This window comes from Temnothorax longispinosus, unplaced genomic scaffold (assembly GCF_030848805.1).
Source record: "Temnothorax longispinosus isolate EJ_2023e unplaced genomic scaffold, Tlon_JGU_v1 HiC_scaffold_16, whole genome shotgun sequence".
In the NCBI taxonomy this organism is placed as follows: domain Eukaryota; kingdom Metazoa; phylum Arthropoda; class Insecta; order Hymenoptera; family Formicidae; genus Temnothorax; species Temnothorax longispinosus.
Window position 1 is genome coordinate 217,115 of NW_027269970.1, and position 20,947 is coordinate 238,061.

The 20,947-nt window shown below is 36.9% G+C and overlaps 2 pseudogenes; one reads left to right on the plus strand and one right to left on the minus strand.

Annotated features, from left to right (window-relative positions):
* Positions 1-5,977: 5,977 nt before the first annotated feature.
* On the plus strand, positions 5,978-7,648 carry LOC139823702 (uncharacterized; annotated as a pseudogene).
* An 890-nt stretch (positions 7,649-8,538) lies between these two features.
* LOC139823685 (uncharacterized) lies at positions 8,539-12,764 on the minus strand (annotated as a pseudogene).
* Positions 12,765-20,947: the final 8,183 nt, after the last annotated feature.

Here is a 20,947-nt window from a genome sequence, read left to right on the forward strand (position 1 = left end):
ACGCATCGTTTATTATATCAATTCTTCTATAAATCTTTTTTTAAATATTTTCTTCCAGGTGCTGCTCACAAAATGATTCCTCGTTACCTTTCGAATTCCCATTAGTTATTTGGTCCAACATTTTCTTTGAACATGCTGCATAGTAAGAAAAAAAAAATAATGTTCCGGTCTTTGATCATTTGATTTTCTATGTATGCACTCAGGTCCTCGAAGGCTTTTTTATAATTTGATCTTGCAATGTGCTAGGAAGTTTCTTCGGTTTTATCAGCTAATTTCATTCGATTCTGATATGCCACTCTGCACATAACTCTGATATAATACTTTATCAGATACTATATTTTCGATTTTTTGTAGCATGCCCAACTCATTATTTTTCTGAGCGAATTTTTTTATATCGCAAAGTGAAGATCTTTCACGATAAAGAAGTTGTAATTCCTTCTTTTTGTATTTTTTTTCGTCGTTTATCACAAAAAATACACACATTCAAAAGCTGTTCGGGGAGTATTAAAGCTTCTCGGGGAGTATTACTTTGATCCAAGGTTGGATAGTGTCTAGTTAAAAAGATAAAAGTTAAGTTAAAAATTTACGTGATTGCTCTAATTTTCGCAAATTTTGAGATATCGAGCTTAATTTTTTTTTTTATTAACTTACTCAACCCTGCTTTGATCTGAATCTAATTGTGAGGTTAGGTTCTTGACAGGATCACGATATTTTTTCATAAGGGCCAAAAAGTTATTTCGACATTTCGAATGATAACCATCAGTTTCATTTGGAATAGCAGAGGAAGAACCACATCTCGATATTTTAGCCTATGTGTAATTCGCTTGACTTCAAAACAATTCGACACTTCAACAATGTTTCTTCAGAAAAGAAGACAATTATGGACCGCACCACCACTATCTTCACAAATAACGCTGCGCCAGCAAAGCCATTTTTTTATTTTCACACACTATTTATTGTTTATCAAGCTTTTCAAAAATTGATACGATAATGATAGTTAATAATACACGTTTTTAAAAACTCATGGACGCTAAAAACAATTGAGGCCATCGTCGGACCTCTCCGCCGCGTGCGGGCTTTATGCATTTTTAATAATATTTTTAGAGATGTTGCCACCAAAATTTTTATTTGGATTTTTTTTGGTGGTATGTGTTAGCACTATACTTGTTACTAAAAAAAAACCAGCTTTTATAGTATGACTTAAAAATAATTATTTTTAATTATCTATAATTAAGTCTGGCGACTAATTCCTCCGAGCAATCAAACTGGCAATTTATTTGCATGTTCTTGAATGACCAATTATCAATATCCGATAAAAATTGAGACTTATATTATGACTTGAAAATCTGTTTTTTCTCTCACCTGCGTACTTCTAAACCTCTCAGGTACGGCCAGCCAGGTGTTCGAATTATCGAAGGAGAGTCGTCCACGCAGGTTAAAACGAAAAATCGTATTTTACAAAATCACTTGGCTAAAAATGTCGTCAGCTCTTGAACTATATCAGCTATGTTCGGCGTCTGAGTTTGTCGTTGTTTGTCATATGTTACGTGGAAGTAGATTCAGTCAAGCTCTTGTTCGCGCGGCCATACTTAGTGGCAACTATATTTCAGATGGAAATAGTTAATCACATGGTATTGTAATTAAACAATAATGAACTTACATAAGTGGTCACGTTAACAGGTCTTATGTTTTAACGAACGTATTTCCAAACCAATGTGTTTCGTATCGAGAACGTACTGCTAATGCGAGGGCGAAGTATATTCGATGGTCGACTCCGTATAGTCAATGTTTATGTTTATAGCTAGATAGTTCACTTAGAATGTCAAAGTAGACCCTGTCCAACGATTCGGTATCTTTGTTCAAATTAATTCCATTGGTCTGTTCCTTTATGTGGATCATCTCAGAAATAATTCTTTTTTGATAATTACCCTCATAATCTAGAATTCGTGTTTTCTCCCAATTAAACGAATGGTTAAGCGGTAATGTGTTCCGAGACTATCGAATGCTTGGATGGATCTAAATTGACATTGTATTTATGCTTCCGCAGTCTGATATTTAGCTGTCTTTTAGTCTGACCCACGTATGATGCATTACAATTGTTGCAGCAGATTTTATAGATTACATTATTGTTATTAAAATGAGGATTTCTGTCCTTTTGGACCCTAACTAAATTGTTCAGTTTATTGATAATTCTATAACCTATGGACAGATTCTTTTTATCGACCGATGCCGCAATTATCTCAGAAACAGATTTTAAGTACGGAAGGGCGATGTATCTCTTTTTCCCCCTTCCGTACTTTCGCTGTCATCCATATTACTCTCATCCGCGGGTTTTTTTTTGTTGAAATGGAGCTTTTTAATTCTCAGATTGATTTGTCTGAATATTAAGTCCACCGGATATCCATTATCTAATAAAATGTCAACAATCAATAATAGATTTTTTCTGAAAAACCGAGGGTGAGACAACAATATGGCTCTGTCCACGAAACTGTATATCGTTCCTAATTTTTGTTGTATAGGATGGCTTGAAAAGAAGGATAAGCATCTGCCTGAAAAAGTTTTTTTATGGAACCAGTTTGTATATAATAATCCTATTATTACTAACAATTAATTTCAGATCCAAAAAGCTAAGAGATCTATTTTTTTCATATTCAATCGTGAATTTAAGTCTCTCATGATATTTGTTGAAACGATTGTTGAATATGTCAGCAATGCTTGTCCTTTGTGCTGCAAGTACGACATCATCTATATACGTAACGGCGGTAAAATGGGATTCGGAAGTTTAGTGATTTAAGCACCTTCTCCTCCAAATCCTGCATAACTATATCTACTGTGTCGGGAGATAAGGGGGTAGCCCATGGGAGATCCGAATGTCTGTTTGTATATAATGTTATTGAAAGTAAAGAAAGTGGAGGTAAGAATAAATTCTATTGCTGAAATAAATTCTTTGCGTGGTAGTTTAGTTTCCCTTTTAATGTGCCACATTAATAAAATTTAAAAAAAAAAAATTTTGTTTAAAAAATTATTTTTAAAAAATATTATATTAATGTTGTTGAATAGAGGAGATTTTACCATAAAACTTTTATTTGAAACATTTTTTGATATCTCGAATACTTTTCGAAATATATCAAGAAAAGCAAAAAGCCGTTCTACATATGAGGGGTGGTTTCACCCCTTAAAACCGTTTTTGGGCAGCTACAAAAAATATCTAAATTCATCTTTTTACTCCCCCTACATGTGTGGAAAGTTATATTAAAATCAGAATTTTCCACTTCGCGAGGTTCCCTTGTGAGTATGGATTCCATTTTTTGGATGTACTCATCTTTATCTAAAGCTACCGTCACATTTCCCTTGTCCGCTCTAGTGAAAATGACGTTCGGATTTGTTTTTTTTGGAAATGGATCAATGATTTGTATGAAGCAATTATATTATGTTCAATAGGGCTATTGTGTATTTTGTTGTTCAAAATTTTAGAAAATTGTGGGATTGCTACGTTACGTATTTTGATTTGATTCTTAATGATGTGTCTCCTGTAATTACACTCTAGGTCTTTAATAAATTCATGGATCGATTTTTTTATGTTGACCGAAAACGGAAGACTGAATTTCTCTCCTAGTTGCAATAAAGAAGACACATCTGTGAGAATTTTCGTGTTCGAAAGGTGTTCGAAAAATTTTTATATAATTGTTGATAAGCATTGCGAAAAAATTTTGCGTAAGTCAATCACTATCCAACCAAAATAGCATTTAAAAAGACATTTGTGTTCCAAATAGTGTATCTATCTCGCGAAATATTTTGTTTAACTCCAAATGAAGATGTCTGCTCGTACACAATATTAAATGTTACTAACTGTTCGCAAAATCGCTGATTAATCCCGGCGATGGAAGCAGGATGAGAAGGACGCGCGTGGAAGGTGTTAATTAATTATTCTGTAATATAAAATGTAACTCAGAACACAGTCTGAGCCGTCTTTAATACGAGAATAGATATATTCAGTCTGACCTGAGAGTGGTGGGCAGTCTTTCGGAGTTCACTAAACATAAGAAGTCTTTGTATAAGAAGTCTTTGTATATCGTTCGTGAGTGGGCGAGGCAGTTATATTAATTGCCCTCCTCGTGATGATTAGCCCGTGAGCCGGTAAGACACGTGGCGGTCGGCACTCGCACACATGTGAGCCTGAGTCGACGTGTTGATGTACCCGAGTAGAGCTGGATGAGCGGTCGCTTTACATGTTAATGCAGTATCTCGGCAGCTGTAATCACTGCGGTGGGCACTTCAATGTGTAGTCACAATCAAAAATGCACAGAGCACACGTCGTGCGTCTGATCACTGCGCGGCCATTTGTACGACTCTGAATATCGCGAGGAAGACGTTGGCGATGAGCGCGCCCGTGCGTGCGCAAGCTGCCGCGGTGATCTGGCGTCGATACCCGATCGATGCTGCCATCTGATCGGACGGCGCAACGTTAACGGAATCTCGAACACTAACAATAAGTAAAATTTCTGTATTTAATTGCTGGAATTTACGTATACTTTAATTCTTACATTACAGTCCATATTATGCATTGGAGGACTGCTGCTGCGAGGAAAGTAACGAATACGAATTTGTCAACCGCGATAATGTAATCGGTAACTTTTTAATGTGTGCTTAATGACAGCGCTAATTTGAGCACGACTTTGACCTTGCTTGCGTGACGCATCACCGACGATGACTGGATTCCCTGTTCACTTAGTTACGGATAACTATTCAACGTTTGTGGAACAAAGTTTTCAAACATTTTTATCCCGATCAGGAATACGGCATAGTACGACACCCTCTTACTTCCCGGCCACTAACGGTGCAGCAGAGAACTTTGTGGACACAATTAAAAGAAAAATAAAATGTTTGATGAGCGATGGTTTCACATTACATGTAGCAATGCGAAAATTTCTGTTTGTACGTAGGAAGTAGAAGTGAGCGACGGACAAGTTTGGAAACGTCACGTTGATCAGCTCATTGAGCAATCGCCTAACAGTGGCAAATTAGTAGTAGGATCAGGAGCGAGCGACGAAGTAGCCGTTCCGCAAGCACGACGTTCAGAACGTATTAAAAAAAAACAATTCGAAGCTCGCCAAAACAATTAGGTGTAATTAGAACAGTAAGATTAGTATAAGATATATATTGTAATCGAATCAGAATTTATTGGATTATAAAGATGGGAGACTGTGGTATCCCCACCTAAAGGTACATGGTACCTAAACGCTTAATATCGAGTCGACGAGTCAGTCGATCGTGAGCTCGTCTCGACGTCTCACGGAGTCACAATAAACGCCAGCGTTTCCCCGTACGCGTCTTCTCAGTTATTCTCCTATCCCTTAATAAATGGGTTCGCACCAGATATAATGTAAAATGTAGTGAGAAATAAAAATAACAGCATTTTTATACTACAAATTGTATTATTCCATTGTTCTTTTACATGTTACATAGTCTGTCTATATTATATTTCTTTTTCTTTTAGTAACACATATTGCTCGGGGGGCGGTAGAGCGATCCCCGGATTGTGATTAAACGAGACTCGAAGGACCAGCGGGGGTGTCTCGGTCCCCGCGAAGCGATTGTACGATAAAGTACGAGCAGCGAATAGTATGCTAGCAAAGGCGACTCACCGTTTCGTTGCCCGGGCCCTCTCGTCGGTGTACTCGAGTCGTCCGTCCCCCCAGGCGGGCAAGCTCTCCGTGATAGCGGGAAAGGTACGGCAGGCAACAAAGGTAGACGCAGGCGGCAAGCAAGAGGCACACAGAGTAGGTAGGCAAGCAAAACGCACATAGCAATGGCAAGCAGAGTGCGGCACGGCGTGCGAGCTCAGTGAATCGGTTCCAGCACTGACTCGATCACTTCCAAGCGTGTTGATACGACGACTTCCGAAGCAAGAGTGTCCGCTCGCGTCGCGCTCCTGTTGAGAACCGGCGCGAGCGAGTATTTGCTCCAATAATTGGGGATGACACCCGCGGGCGGGCAGCACGAGTCGGGTAAGTCGCGCGAATATTGACTTAAATCGCGATCCGCCAACGTTTCGCGCGAGTCCCCGACGGGGGGTCTATTTATCGACGGCGTGACTTTACCGTCAAATCACGAACACGACAAATTACTGTAACGCGAATGATCGCTAATGCTATTGCGGACGAATTAACAATTAACACTAATATGTACAGCTATGTACAGGGGCGAGCGCCAATCACATATACATATACCTTTTGAAAAGATACCTCGTAATTTATTTTATTAGATTACATAAGAGATAAAATATTTATTAGTTATATTTTTTTGATATATTATATATATTAATATTTTTGTACATAGTTTAAAAAATTTTTACATTTTCATTTTACAATCTTAATTATAAACATACATTGCCACCGACGAGGTATCTCATCGGTGACATTGATTACGTGATTATTTCCTATTTGAATTTCGCGCGTGTATTTGGACCCAAATTTCATTGGCTAATTTTATCGTGCGACCGCCATATGCGCAATGCTTCACCTTGTTTCTTTACACCATGGGCCCGCCGGAATCGCACCGGCTCCCCGCGCCTGCGCGGTAGCGTGCCGCCTGTAGTGTCCGCCTAGGGATCTTTTAATATGGATGGGACAAAGCCGCCATTAAGAGGGCATATACCTTTCTCGGCTTCAAAAAATCGATTTTTTTATTGCATATTTCAAAAGAACAACATTTCAGGAATGTAAATCCAAAGCCATTTAAAGAAATTCGAAAAATTGAAGAAGTTACAGCACTTTGTACTGAGCGCCGTCTGAGCGCTAGCAAAAGCGAACGGATCTTTGGACAAGTACGAGCAAAGCTACAATACCTTACCTGACGACGTTTTGAATGCAATTCGCCCTATATACGAAGATCTTTCAAATGAGTCGTTATTGAAACGTTGCCTTGGCGGATATACTCAAAACACGAACGAAAGTTATAATAACTTGATCTGGGGGATAGCTCCGAAAAATACAAACAGTAACGCTCGAGTCGTCGAAATTGCGACTTTTCTCGCTGTTTGTTTATTTAATGAAGGAACCTTAGCTCTTTTGAAAGTAATGAGTACAATGGGAATAGCAGTTGGACGAAACGCAGTATAATTTGCTGCGTTGAGTGACACTCGCCGCTATGATCAAGCAGACGTCCAAGAGCAGAATGCAACACGGGAGGCCCGACTACAGCGCCGCCTTGAAAAAAACCATCAAAATGATGAGCACTTTGCCCTGGAGGATTCCCTGTATGGCCCCGGAATAGGTGAGTACATGTAAGTCGTGAGAAAACAGTTATCATAGTGTAAACTTGTTCTGAAACTTTAAACGCGTTTTTCTCAAAATCATGTTTTTCAAGTCGGTACCATAAATATCTCGGTAATGGATCAACCGATCTATTTAATTTTTTTTTTAAATAAAAGTTCATAAAATTTACCAGTCCTTGACCCATGCTTTTTGAAAAATTTTGATTTTATATATATTTTTTTAAACAAAAAAGATTGAAATTTTTGTCGAACATTGATACCTAAATTTTGACAGTCTGCCATTTTATTAAAAATTTGAATTTTCAAAAAAGGATGGGTCAAGGACTAGAAAAATTATCAAACTTTAAGACCTTTTTTTATTTTTTGTCTTCAGATGAACTAGCTCGAAGATTCCACCGGTACCGCAAAATCCTACATGACAAGCAGGGCCTAGAGCAAGGGGCTGTAGGGGAAGAAGTTTCCATCACTAATAAAAAACAAAAATCAGGAAATGCACTTTAAAATATGTACTTTTATTTGCGAAAAACCCAATCCTCGTATCTTTTATATTTTCGCCGGAAAAAAAATTGTGAAATATGCTGTTTTTTTGGTCCGAGAAAGGTATATGCCCCCTTAATGGGAGCAAAAGTGACGACAGGCATTACGCGTCATTTTTGAATAAAACAAAATAATTGTATTGAAAATATGTCTTATTGTAATTAAATTGAAGTAAATAAATAAAACTTAATTAATTGAAATAAATTCCGTAAATTAAGAAATTAAGTGTAAATAGTAACAAAAAATAAATACTAATAAATTTAATTTATCACAAAAAAATAAATGCAGTAAATAATGCAATAAATAATTTTTTTGATAAATTTAAAAGTTTTTATATAAATTGAGCAAATTTGTAAATTTAATAAATGAAAAAAAAACAGAACAATTTTGAAAATCATTTTTATACTAAAAATGTGTTGACGCGATAGTCTGAGCTTATATTCATCAATATTAGTTAATTTGATGATTTATAGTTAAGGTTATGTATTCTCCCCCACCAGCACACGCACGCCGAGAAAACGTCCGGATAACGTTCGAACCCGCACCGTTCGTAAACAGTTTGGAAGTGCGACCACAAGAACGTTCATTTGACGTTCCAACGTTCAGAGAACGTTCCTTTTTAACGTTTGGAGAACGTGCAAGTAAACGTTCGCCGAACATTCGACTAAAACTGTTATCGGCCGATATCGAGTTAAAAGAAATTAATAAAAATAATCTTTTAAGGTTTCACGACTTTATTTTGTTTTTTTTTATGTACCATATGCATGTGAAATAAAAAATTAAGCTACCAAAACAATTTATTTTATAAGCCACTAATAATATTGTTCTTCCTGAAACATCTTTTCTTTTAACCACTCCTTTATCCCATCTTCTGCTTTTCCTGTGTCTAGCTTGTCTCCTCTCAATTTTTTAACTGCCGCTGAAATAACACAAAATAAAAGAAGTGTCAAAATCCCAACAAAAAATATCAGTGAAAAAAATAATGTAAAAAACATAAATTTCACAATTTCACTTACTGATTACTGTTTCTTTTAAATTCCAGCTTCCAAACGGCTGCTTTCTTTTTCCGCCTTTCCAATTAAAAAACGTTCCTGTGTGATTTGTCATAAGAAGAGCCATAACTTTCTTTGAGAAATCCTTCTCACATTTCCCAGAGTTTGCAAACATTAATTTTTTTACTAGAGATTTAAAGAAATAATGTAATATTTCAAGTAACAAAACATATAATGAATAAATTATAGGTATCTTTCAACTTACAATATAATCCTTTATGGAAGGGTTTTTATTTGAGATCTTTAGCAGTTTTAGCATCCTCTAACGTTGGGAAAGGCAGACTTGGTAAGCCCTTTGGATGGTGGAGCACTTCTGTCCTATTCAATAAAAGCTGGCGTATTTCTTCATCAGTCGTTTGGAGCTTTGTGTACGCCTTTTCGAATCTACTGATTTTTTTATACTGCAGCCTCATGATTTCTGCAAAGTGACAAAATAAATTAAAAATAGTGTTTAATACTTACAAGAATTACCTATTTAAAAATAAGAAAATATTATTTACGAATAGGTGAAAATTTATCAATCTGCTCGGCAGGTTTGCTAACAGTCGTTTTGTCAGTTGTTTCATTTGTTGTCTCTTGCCCACTTATTGGCTCAATCGCTGGCAATTGGCTGACCTCATCAACAAAATCAAGACTTTTGTGGCTAATTGAGTCTACAATTAAAAAGAAATCGATGAGTTTACAGAAGAACATTCATTTGTAAAATACCAAACAGTTATTAACAAAACAATATCTCACCATCATTGGAATGTGGTTCATAATCTGGGTCCTTAGCGTAATCCTCGCAAGAACTGTCAGAGGCAAGGTCATGTCCTCGTGGGGAGCTTGTTGCTCGAGGGTCCATCTCCTCAAAATTATCAGTATGAGTGTTATTTCCTGGAAACAAAGCATAGGATCAAAAGAAATGTATCCAAAATTATCACGATATTTTGTGGTTTTAGCATTGTTGCTAAAGACTGATACATGCAACTTGGAAAATGCAATCATTAACTTTTACCATCATTTTTATTTGTTGGAAGGGCACTTGAAATAAAGTTTGAGGGACTTTTACCACGTTCCAACAATAAACTCGAGGTAAATGAATTACTTCTTTCTAATTTTTCATTGGTGTCAGCAATTCCGAGAACAGGTCGTTGAGATTTATCTGCTGTTGCTGTAAAATAATTAATAAAAAATGATTGATGATAACATGAAAGAAAAAAAGCATCGTCAGACACTCTTATTTTTGTCTGTACCTTTTTTTATTCTCTCTTTATTTTATTTTCTATTTTTATGTTTACTGATATCAGAATGTTTTTTTGCAGACTTTTGAAGTTTTCCTACAACTCCTGCAACGAATTAAATTCATTTTACGTTGTATAATTTGTATTGGACAATAAAAATACTATTGCAAGAAATCATCATAATTCCCATTACCTTTATCACTTCTGACCTTGCCCTAGTTAGATTGTTTTTCTTTAGTGCTGATACTGGATTTGGAAACATTGAGAGATGATCTGCTGCTCTGATTTAATTCTTTCTTGCTACTGCTGGAGCTCGGCTGAGAAACTGATTCTTTGTTGTTACTGCTGGAGCTCGGTTGGAAAACATTAGGAGATTGTCTGTTGCCCTGATTGGATTTCTTCTTGCTATTATTGGAGCCTGGCTGAGTAACATTAAGAGATAGCCTGCTTGTTGCATATGAGATACAACCATATTACAGTCCCGCCATCTATTTGAAGCTCGCGCTGCCGACTCTCGTTCGGGCTCGCGCATCGATAGATCGATCCCCCCCCCCCCGGTTTCCGGTCGCTCGCTCTCTGACGACGTTTTCGAGCCGATCGCTAGACGCCAGTTTCCCGCTTATATATTGTAGTCACAAATAAATATACTCTTGTGTGTTATACTCTTCGGCTTTTGCTACTAATCTCCTAACTCTAACCCGAATACACAACACTGCTAGATAAGGCTAGATAAAGAAAAGAAAAAAGTAATTACTGAAATCTTCAAACCAATATCTATATCTGAGAGTTTCAAGATACAATTAAAGAAATATTTTTGGACATACCAGTCATTGTCTTTGATGTACCACTAGAAGGAGGTGTTGATGAGACCGTAAAGCTCTTCTGGGACTTAGTAATGTCACTTCTAGTACAGTCAAAATCCAAGCCGTTATTTTTGGTCTGAGCATTTATGCTCTGTGATTTAGTTGAAGGTAAATTATAGTCTTTATCACTTGAACGACTAATTGTAGTAGCCAGATAGGGTTCTGAACCTTCATTGGTTTTCCTGAAATTTTCTGCCAGAACAAAAATAATGTAATAATAGTAATCCTTTTAGTGCAGTCTCCAAATAAAAATCAAATAGCAATGGAAAAATTTTTCATTATGTTTTAAAAAACAAAAATCGCTGAATGGACATTTATAATTTGAAATCTTTTAAAGTTTTTCTTAGGATAAAAATTGTAAGTTATAAATAAATGAGGTAAAAATATTTACCTCTTTCTCCAGGTAAAGGCGAGAAAGTGAATGTTGGCAAAGCAAGAGTATTGCCCTTCTGTGAGGCAAGTTGAGACTTCCCCACTTTTGTCGGATTTTCATCGCCTTCATCTTCGGATGACAAATGTTTTGTTGTGCCTCAAGGATGGGATGTGCCGGCACAAGGTTCTTTTAGGATTTCGGGTCGGAGAACAAATAAATCACTATGTATAAATGAGTGAAATATATTTCCCTTTTACAAATTTAATGCGGTTTCCTCTCTGTTGATCCCGGTATTCGCGTAACAGAAAATACTTTCGTGTAGGACGCACGATTCTCGTCTCGTTACTAGCTGACGACCGACTGCCCGCCACTCGTCGGAAAAGCGAGCTCTTTATCCGCTCGGTGTTGCTGACTTCGTTGTCAGCGGTTTTGGCACCGTGGTCAAAGTCTAACGGGCGGGTGATGTCCGGGATGACCATATTTGGTCATTCCCGGACTTAGGCAGGTCTTCGCGTCAGCGATCCTCGTCGCTAGGGTCAAGTTACCGATAGGAGGCAACTCGGAGTTGCCAAGTGCGATACTTAATCTATTATTCGTTGTGCGCTCACAACATCCCTTCCCCCGCGGAAAAAGAAAAACTGAGGTTTACAAAGTTTTTCGTTATTTATTTTTTTTTTGTTTTTCTTTTTCTTGAGGGATTACAATCTGGTTTACTTATATGCTAATGTGTATGCTATGGTTTCCCCCTTTAAATTTTTAATTATTCCCTTTTTTTCTTTATTACATAAATAATTATAACTGTGATGCTTACTACGGTTACGATTACGGTCGCGGAGCTTATTGGATATATAATATTCTTATTTGTAAAGGCGCTTGCCTGGTTATTTTCCACTTTCCTCTTGATTTCATCTAAGCTTAAACTTAACTTTATTAGTTCCGACGGATCTCGGATTACTGGTTCTAACTTGATTTCTTTTTAGAGTCTAATCTGTTGTCCAAAATTATACTTTCCTCTAAAGTATTAGTTGCATTAAATTCCGGTAAATACATTTGTATCTGTTTAATATAAATTCGGTTGTTTGTTTCTAAAAGTATGTCAGGCGTAGTTAATTTACAGTTCTTGCGCAATGTAATTTTTTCTGTTTTTTTCGATTTTAATTTTATTTTCGGGAAGTTTGTTACATTGGATCGTTATCTCTGATTTTTTGGAGTGGAAAATAGCCATGTTTGCGGTTCGGTTAATGCTATCCAAAACGTTACGTTTGAAAGGATATGGCGTTGTCTACGGTTTTCTCTATATTTAGGTGTTTTTATAAAAAGTTGCACTTCGCTTGGCGCATTTTCAGTTATACGGTATACAGGGAAATTTTGATCGCATACAACTGTCGTGGTTTCACGCTTACATCTGTTTAGTTCGCTGTCCTTTAATATTAGATAATTGTGATTTTCCCGGTTTATTCCTAACAACGTGTGTGAGGGTTCTAGCAATGTGAATACATTATGGTTGTAGTGTATCGGTATGGGAGTAATTTTTATAATGTCATATATTGGGTATGCTACTATGGGAAACGCTAGGATGGTATACACGTTCGCCTTGTCGTAGTACGCGCTTACGTCTATATATTTCTATATAGTGTTCCAGTTTTCGATCTGAATTTTAAATGGAAAGTTCAATCCTCTGGCTAGGTGTACTGTTGCTTCCTTTAATTCTGTGATTATGTTTTCTATGGGAAGTACGCGTATAATTAAGATGTTACTTTTTGCGTATGTTAGATGTTACCTCGAAAAAAACAAAGTGGTAGTATTATACCTCCAAATAGCTTTACCTGTACATACTGTTTATAAAATGCGTAATACTACAAAAGGCGTGATATCCGTACAAAATTACCTTTTTAAAAAAAAAGGTAAAAAAAGGCGCCAAGTTCACGCATAGTAGTGTACCTATATGTTGTTACGTCGAAAAATAAAGAAAATGGTAGTATTATACCTCAAAAAAATTTAAGTAACAAGTGGTAGACGTAATCTTTATATCTCGAAAAATCTCGAAAAAATCTAAGCAGTAGTATCTTTATTTCCGAAAAATTATAACCCAAAGTGATCTATCAAGACACATCACAAAATTATGTTACCTTATCAAAAAGAAGAGTCGCGCTTCAAGTGATCTATTACAATTACAAAAAAGAAATGATATCTCTTTAAATTACAGCGCCAATTACAGAGAGAACATATATATTGCCTCAAAAAATAATTGTTGCACTACTTTGAAAAATCTTTAAATTGTGTTTAAATTTAACAAGGGAATACAAGATATTTAAATACAAAGTTTACATGTGTATTTTTTAGTGGTCACAAAGAATTACAGAGGTAACAGTACAAAATAAAAATATTTTATTAAAATACATAAATTTTTCTTGTAAAAAAACTTGGCGCTGCTAGACCTCGAAATTTTAAATAAATAAGGACAACAATAAATAAAAATAATTCAGAGAAGAATGCGATAAGAGTAATATTAAATGATTATCAGCGTGGATGTGCGAGTGAGTGATATGGGTGTGCGTGACGACGCGGACGGCGGATAATGCGGCTTATAATTAAGTAGAGGATAAGTTTATTAATTTATTTAAAATTTCGAGGTCTAGCAGCGCCAAGTTTTTTTACAAGAAAAATTTATGTATTTTAATAAAATATTTTTATTTTGTACTGTTACCTCTGTAATTCTTTGTGACCACTAAAAAATACACATGTAAACTTTGTATTTAAATATCTTGTATTCCCTTGTTAAATTTAAACACAATTTAAAGATTTTTCAAAGTAGTGCAACAATTATTTTTTGAGGCAATATATATGTTCTCTCTGTAATTGGCGCTGTAATTTAAAGATATATAATTTCTTTTTTGTAATTGTAATAGATCACTTAAAGCGCGACTCTTCTTTTTGATAAGGTAACATAATTTTGTGATGTGTCTTGATAGATCACTTGGGTTATAATTTTTCGGAAATAAAGATACTACTGCTTAGATTTTTTCGAGATTTTTCGAGATATAAAGATTACGTCTACCACTTGTTACTTAAATTTTTTCAAGGTATAATACTACCACTTTCTTTATTTTTCGACGTAACAACATATAGATACACTACTATGCGTGAACTTGGCGCCTTTTTTTACCTTTTTTTTAAAAAAGGTAATTTTGTACGGATCACGCCTTTTTGTAGTATTACGCATTTTATTAACAGTATGTACAGGGTAAAGCTATTTGGAGGTATAATACTACCACTTTGTTTTTTTCGAGGTAACAACATAACAGGGTAACAACATAATACATATACACTACTATGCGTGTACTTGGCGCTTTTTTTACCTTTTTTTAAAAAAGGTAATTTTGTACGGATATCACGCCTTTTTGTAGTGTTACGCATCTTAATCTTATAAACAATATATCTTATAATCTTAAAAACAGTATATACAAGGTATGAAGCTAAAAGTATTACGGACTATTATTTCTAAAGAAAACAACAATTTAATATTTTGCTTAATTTTTTAAAAATAATAATCTGTAACCCTTTCAGCTGTACACCTTGTATATATTTTTCAATTTCAACATAAAACATAATCGCAATATAGCATGATTAATGTTAATAAGTCGTTAACTGTAAAATTCTTTATTTATTTTTATTCGCGTGTCTTACTGAATGTTGTTCGCAACTGTATATGTACCGATATCTTCAGGTATCGATATTTTTGATAATTACAGATGGACACCTGTAACACGTGTCTGAAATTTACCCGATTTGTTTATTCTTTTATTCCCTTCAACTAATCGCAAATTAATTCTATTGGATAAAAGCAATTCTGTTAAATTTCTCATACATAACGCATCGTTTATAATTTTCTATTATAAATATTAAATAGTACGATATATATATATTCGTACTCACATCCTTGAAAATTATTTCGAGAATTCGAGCGAATGTCACAACTAGATAAAATTATCTTTCATATTTTGACAGTTGAGTATGAACATATTTGAGTTGGCAAAAAATGATTCTCTGAAACCGCACGTGTGTGTGTAAATAATTCAGTAGAAAATATATAATCTTCATTTCAAAATACATTTGCACACTACGTACCAAAAATATATAATATGATAACGTAGTTTTTGCTATTCAATTGATTGAATTTCAGAAAAGAAAAATATTTAAAAGTATATAACTATGTCAGTCAATAAAGAGACATAGACGCAAATTGAATCATATATATTTAATTGCCTGCTCATTAAATATAAAGTGCAAACACATAGAAATTGTATATTTTTCTATACTTAAAAGCAATAGGAAGAAATAATTAAACAAGTATCCTTGCATAGGAATATTGTGCATAATTTTTACAAAACAGAGATTCGCGCAATTAAGATATATAATAAAATTAATAACGATTCTATAAATCTTAGTTATATGTTAATAATACGACATGATCTTTTTAATCATGAAACTTACAAACTAACGGAAAAAGATTCGTATCCTAAATCGAAAACAAATTATGTGTACACATAATAAAAATTGTATGAATTAAAATTATGTGTATACACATAATAAAAATGCGGAATTATTTTTGTCAGACATAATTTTAATTCATCCAATTTTTATTAAACATAATTTTAATTCGTCCAATTTTTATTATGTCTAGACATAATTTTAATTCAGCGAATTTCTATTATGTCATGACATAATTTTAATTCTGCCACTAGGGAATTTGTAAGTCGATTCTTATGAATCAAGCTTGAATTCGATGTCTAGGTGTCCCAGGTTGCCAATGACTAGGTCCACATCCAGTATCCAGGTGTATTAATACCTTGAATTCGATGTCCACGTGTTCCAGGTTGCCGATGACGGGTTCCAGATAGTGCGCTTTATAGTTTTCGGTGTCCAGATGTAATAATACGTTGAATTCGATGTCTAGGTGTCCCACGTTGCCGATGACAAGGTCCACATAGTGCGCTCCGTAGTTTTCGGTGTCTACGTGTATTAATATTTCGAATTCGATATCTATGTGTCCTACATTCAAATTTAAAGTTAATAATACACCTAGACACCAAAAACTACGAAGCGCACTATGTGGACCTCGTCATCGGCAACCTGAGACACGTAGACATCGAATTCGAGGTATTATTACACCTAAACATCAAAAACTACGGAGCGCGCTATCTGGACCTCGTCATCAGCAACCTGGGACACCTAGACATCGAATTCAAGGTATTAATACACGTAAACACCGAAAACTACGGAGCTCACTATCTAGACATCGTCATCGGCAACCTGGGACACCTAGACATCGCATTCAACGTATTATTACACCTGGACACCGAAAACTACGAAGCGCACTATGTGAACCTCGTCATCGGCAACCTGGGACACCTAGACATCAAATTCAACGTACGATTACACCTGGACACCGAAAACTATGAAGCGCACTATCTGGATCCCGTTATCGGCAACCTGGGACACGTGGACATCGAATTCAAGGTATTAATACACGTAGACACCGTAAACTACGGGGCGCACTATGTGGACCTCGTCATCGGCAACCTGGGACACTTAAACATCGAATTCAACGTACGATTACACCTGGACACCGAAAACTATGAAGCGCATTCTCTGGATCCCGTCTTCGGCAACCTGGGACACGTGGACATCGAATTCAAGGTATTAATACACGTAGACACCGAAAACAACGGAGCGCACTATGTGGACCTCGTCATCGGCAACCTGGGACACGTAGACATCGAATTCAACGTATTATTACACCTGGACACCGAAAACTATGAAGCGCACTATCTGGACCTCGTCATCGGCAACCTGGGATACCTAGACATCGAATTCAAGCTTGATTCATAAGAATCGACTTAAAAATTCCCTAGCGGCACTTTCTGCCAAGCGTAGAGAACCTTCTTTTCCGTTGACTCAATATATATTATATATATACCTAATTTACCTAAATAGAAATCTTCCTCCTGACCGATAAGTCTATCGACCTAATTTCGAAATACGCGCGCGATATCGAAACTGACGATACCTGCGCCGCCAGCGTCGAAAAAGTGAAAGGCACGTTTCTCTGATAATCATAATAATATTGAGACGTCGGCGTTAGAAGGAGGAGGAGGAGGAGGAGGAGGAGTATCTTAAAAATAAATTTTCACATTTGGACTAGGGCACGTAGCGGAATATTATAAGAGAAACCCCCCCCCCTAATTGGACCCCAAGCTATCGATCAAGCCTACTTAGAACTTGATCCGTTCACTCGTTATCGAGATCTCAACATCTCGGGTACTCGCAACCCGTCGCGTCGCGTAAAAGAGTCACGGTCGGTCTCGCTCCGCGTGTACTTGGCGCGAGACACTACCGTGTCTCTTGATAATCGGTTATGTCATTTATGTCCGTCGTGAGGTCGGCTATCATAGCGGTTATCAGTATTAATTGTTCGTCTATTTCTTCTCTGTGTATGAATTGGTCGTGTAGTTTTCTGGTGACGTTTGCCAGTAAATTTTCGTTGTGGGATAACGTATGTTCCAATTTTTCCATGTGTCCTAGCGTGGAGTTGATGATCTTCAGCTGGTTCTTTGCTGCGTGCTGTAGCGTCTCTTGCTGATTATTAAGCAGTTGTAATTGCTCGTTAATTGTTTTTGCGTCTTCAGCATCCATGGTACCAAATAGAGTTTTCCTTATCTCTCCAATGGCATTGATTAACCCTCGCTTAGATGCGGGTGACTTGTAGATTGTTTGTAAATGTTCTATGGCGCGTGTTGTTTTATCGTTTTCTCTCTTATTGGTCTGGAGAGCAATCTGGCATTTATTTTTGGCGTCTCCAGTGGCATATTTGCAGAGTTCCTCGGTGTTCTCTAAGTATCTCTGAAGCTGTTGGTGTCTGCTTTTTAATGCGGCTACGTCTATGCGTATCGCTAATTTCCACGTTACTTTCGTCTGCTGCAGGTGTCCGATTCTTTCGAAGTAGATACCGGGCTCGTTGATAAATTGTATCACTTCGTATGGTGGTGTGGGTGGTGCTCCTGTTGCGAGGTGCTGGTAGAGGATGAGCGTCGTGATCCTGTAATAGGAATACTTATCTTTACTTTGGCTGACATAGCTGTCAGTGGTCGCTCTCTTATGCTTTCTCTTGCGAGTTTTATTTAGTCTGCTCCTGGTCGTGACGCAGAGCTTTTGTTTTTCTTCGTCCAGTGGTTATTTCGCCTTTTATTATAATGCGTTGTTTACTGTGTAATAGTTTTTTCGCGCCGTCCACTTGCGACGCTTGTTGGCGGAGTTACTGGCTGGGGGCGGCGCGTGCGGGCGCAATTACTATTCGTGCCTCGCCTAGTGTGCGTTCGACTGAAGGGCCTGTTTCGTCCCCACCCCCATATGAAGAGGTAGGCCGCCCTTATTCGCGGGAGCCTGTTCTCCCGCTGAGAGTGACGGTGTCCACCACCACCGGTCGGCGGGAGGTTATTGTTATTCGGCGTTTGTAATTTTTGGTAAGACTTACGCGAGATTTTGGGTCTTATTTTGCTACTGCTATTAATTGCTTTCGGTGGATATTTTATGTATTTTTACTCCTGTCTTTTTTTTTGTGTGTAGTGTTCTTAATTTTCAATAAAGGTCTTTAGTCTGTTTGCATGTACGCGTAACGTTTTTCGTCTTTTTTAAATTATGTAATTTACGTTGTTGATTTTTTCCATTACTGTGTACGGTCCTATCCATTGCGATTCTAGTTTTTTTTATCTTCCTCGCCGAATCGTTTCGTCATATAATAATACTGGATCTCCCGTTTTAAATGTTTCTATATTTGTTTTCTTATCGTATTGTTGTTTTGCCTTAATTTTTCCTTGCTTAGTGTTTTCTCTCGCTATTTCGTTCGTCGCGCGTATTCTTTCTCGAAGTTCATTTGCGTAATTGTCGTAGGTATATGTCAGTTTTGGCGGTTTCGTTAGAGCCGTCGGTAATATAGCTTGATGCCCGTAAACTAACTCGAACGGTGTAAATCCTGTCGTGGTGTGGGGGGTTGTGTTATATGTGAACATCGCATAGGGTAGCTATTCATCCCAGTTCGTCTGATCTTCATTTATATAGTGTCTTAAATATTCGGCTAATGTGCGGTGCGACCGCTCCAATGCTCCGTTACTTTCTGGATGGTACGCTGTCGTTTGTATTTTTTCAATTTTTAATCATTTACACACGTTTTTGAACATTTCGCTAGTAAAATTTGTACCCTGGTCCGTGAGTACTTTCTCTGGTATTCCGTGTTCTAACACGATTTTAGTAACAAAAGCTTTCGCCACAGTGGTTGCTTCTTGATTTTCTATAGGTATTGCTTTACTAAATTTCGTCAGGCTGTCTTGGAAAGTCAAAATATATTTGTTTCTGTTATCCGTAATAATTAATGGTCCTACAATGTCAAGGGCGCATTTTTCAAATGGTCTTCGTGGGGTATCCGTAATAGATAAAGGCATTTTAGTTTTTTTGCTTAATTTATTCTTTTGGCAGTATTCACATTTATTTATATAATCTTCGACATCTTTAGTAATTCCATTCCAATTGTGAGTTAGTCGGATTCGATTTAAAGTTCTTGTGACTCCCTGGTGTCCTCCCATAGGTGAGTCCTGATACTCGTGTAATAGTTGCAGTTTATCTTCTTCCGAGTATTCGCTCGGTCTTTCTTCTTGATGAACGTTGTTTATTTGCGAGTCCCCTACTATCGGGTTTCGACTCAGTGCGTCAGCGTTCGCATTTATTTTGCCTGCCTTGTGGACGATCTCGTAATCGTACTCTTCTAGTTTAAGTCTCCATCTAATTAATCTGGAGCCGGGGTCTTTTACGTTAAATAACCATATTAATGGTCTATGATCAGTAATTATCTTAAATTTCGTTTCATACACGTAAGGTCTGAAATGTTTTACGGCCCATACGATAGCTAACAATTCTTTTTCCGTCGTATTATAATTTTGCTCTGCGTTATTTAATACCCTACTGGCATATGCTATCGGTCTGTCTTGTCCTACTGTCCCTTGAGATAATACGGCTCCGATTGCATAATCGGATGCGTCTGTAGTTACTAAGAACTTCTGAGTAAAATCGGGATAATTTAATATGGATGCCGTGGTTAATTTTTCTTTTAATGTTTCTGTTGGGAGAAGACTTTGAACGAGCAATAAGTTCCCGCCCTTCTAGAGGGCAGCTCCCGGTTGGCGGCGCGACTCGGCGCGCCACGCGTGCGTGCGGGCATCAGTGGTGCTCACAAGAGTCTCGATCACCGTCGTGTTCAGACGTGTTGGTTACGGTTTAAGTTACAGAGTGTGATATACTTATATATAATAAAAACAATATTCAGAGTGTACAAAAACCAAGATTGTTGTGTTCCCTGCTCATCTCACCACATTTCAAGTCGTCCCTGATTATATTTCCAATAGGTTATGGGCCCAGGGCACGATTCCCCTGCGTGAGGAACATAGCACGAAAGTGTATATACGAAGTGTGTGAGACGCCGGCGAAGGGCATAGAAAGAGATAGAAGCATCTAGAAGATTAGAGGGTAAGTAAATAATATTCCTCGTTGCTGACGAGCAAAACGAGAGAATT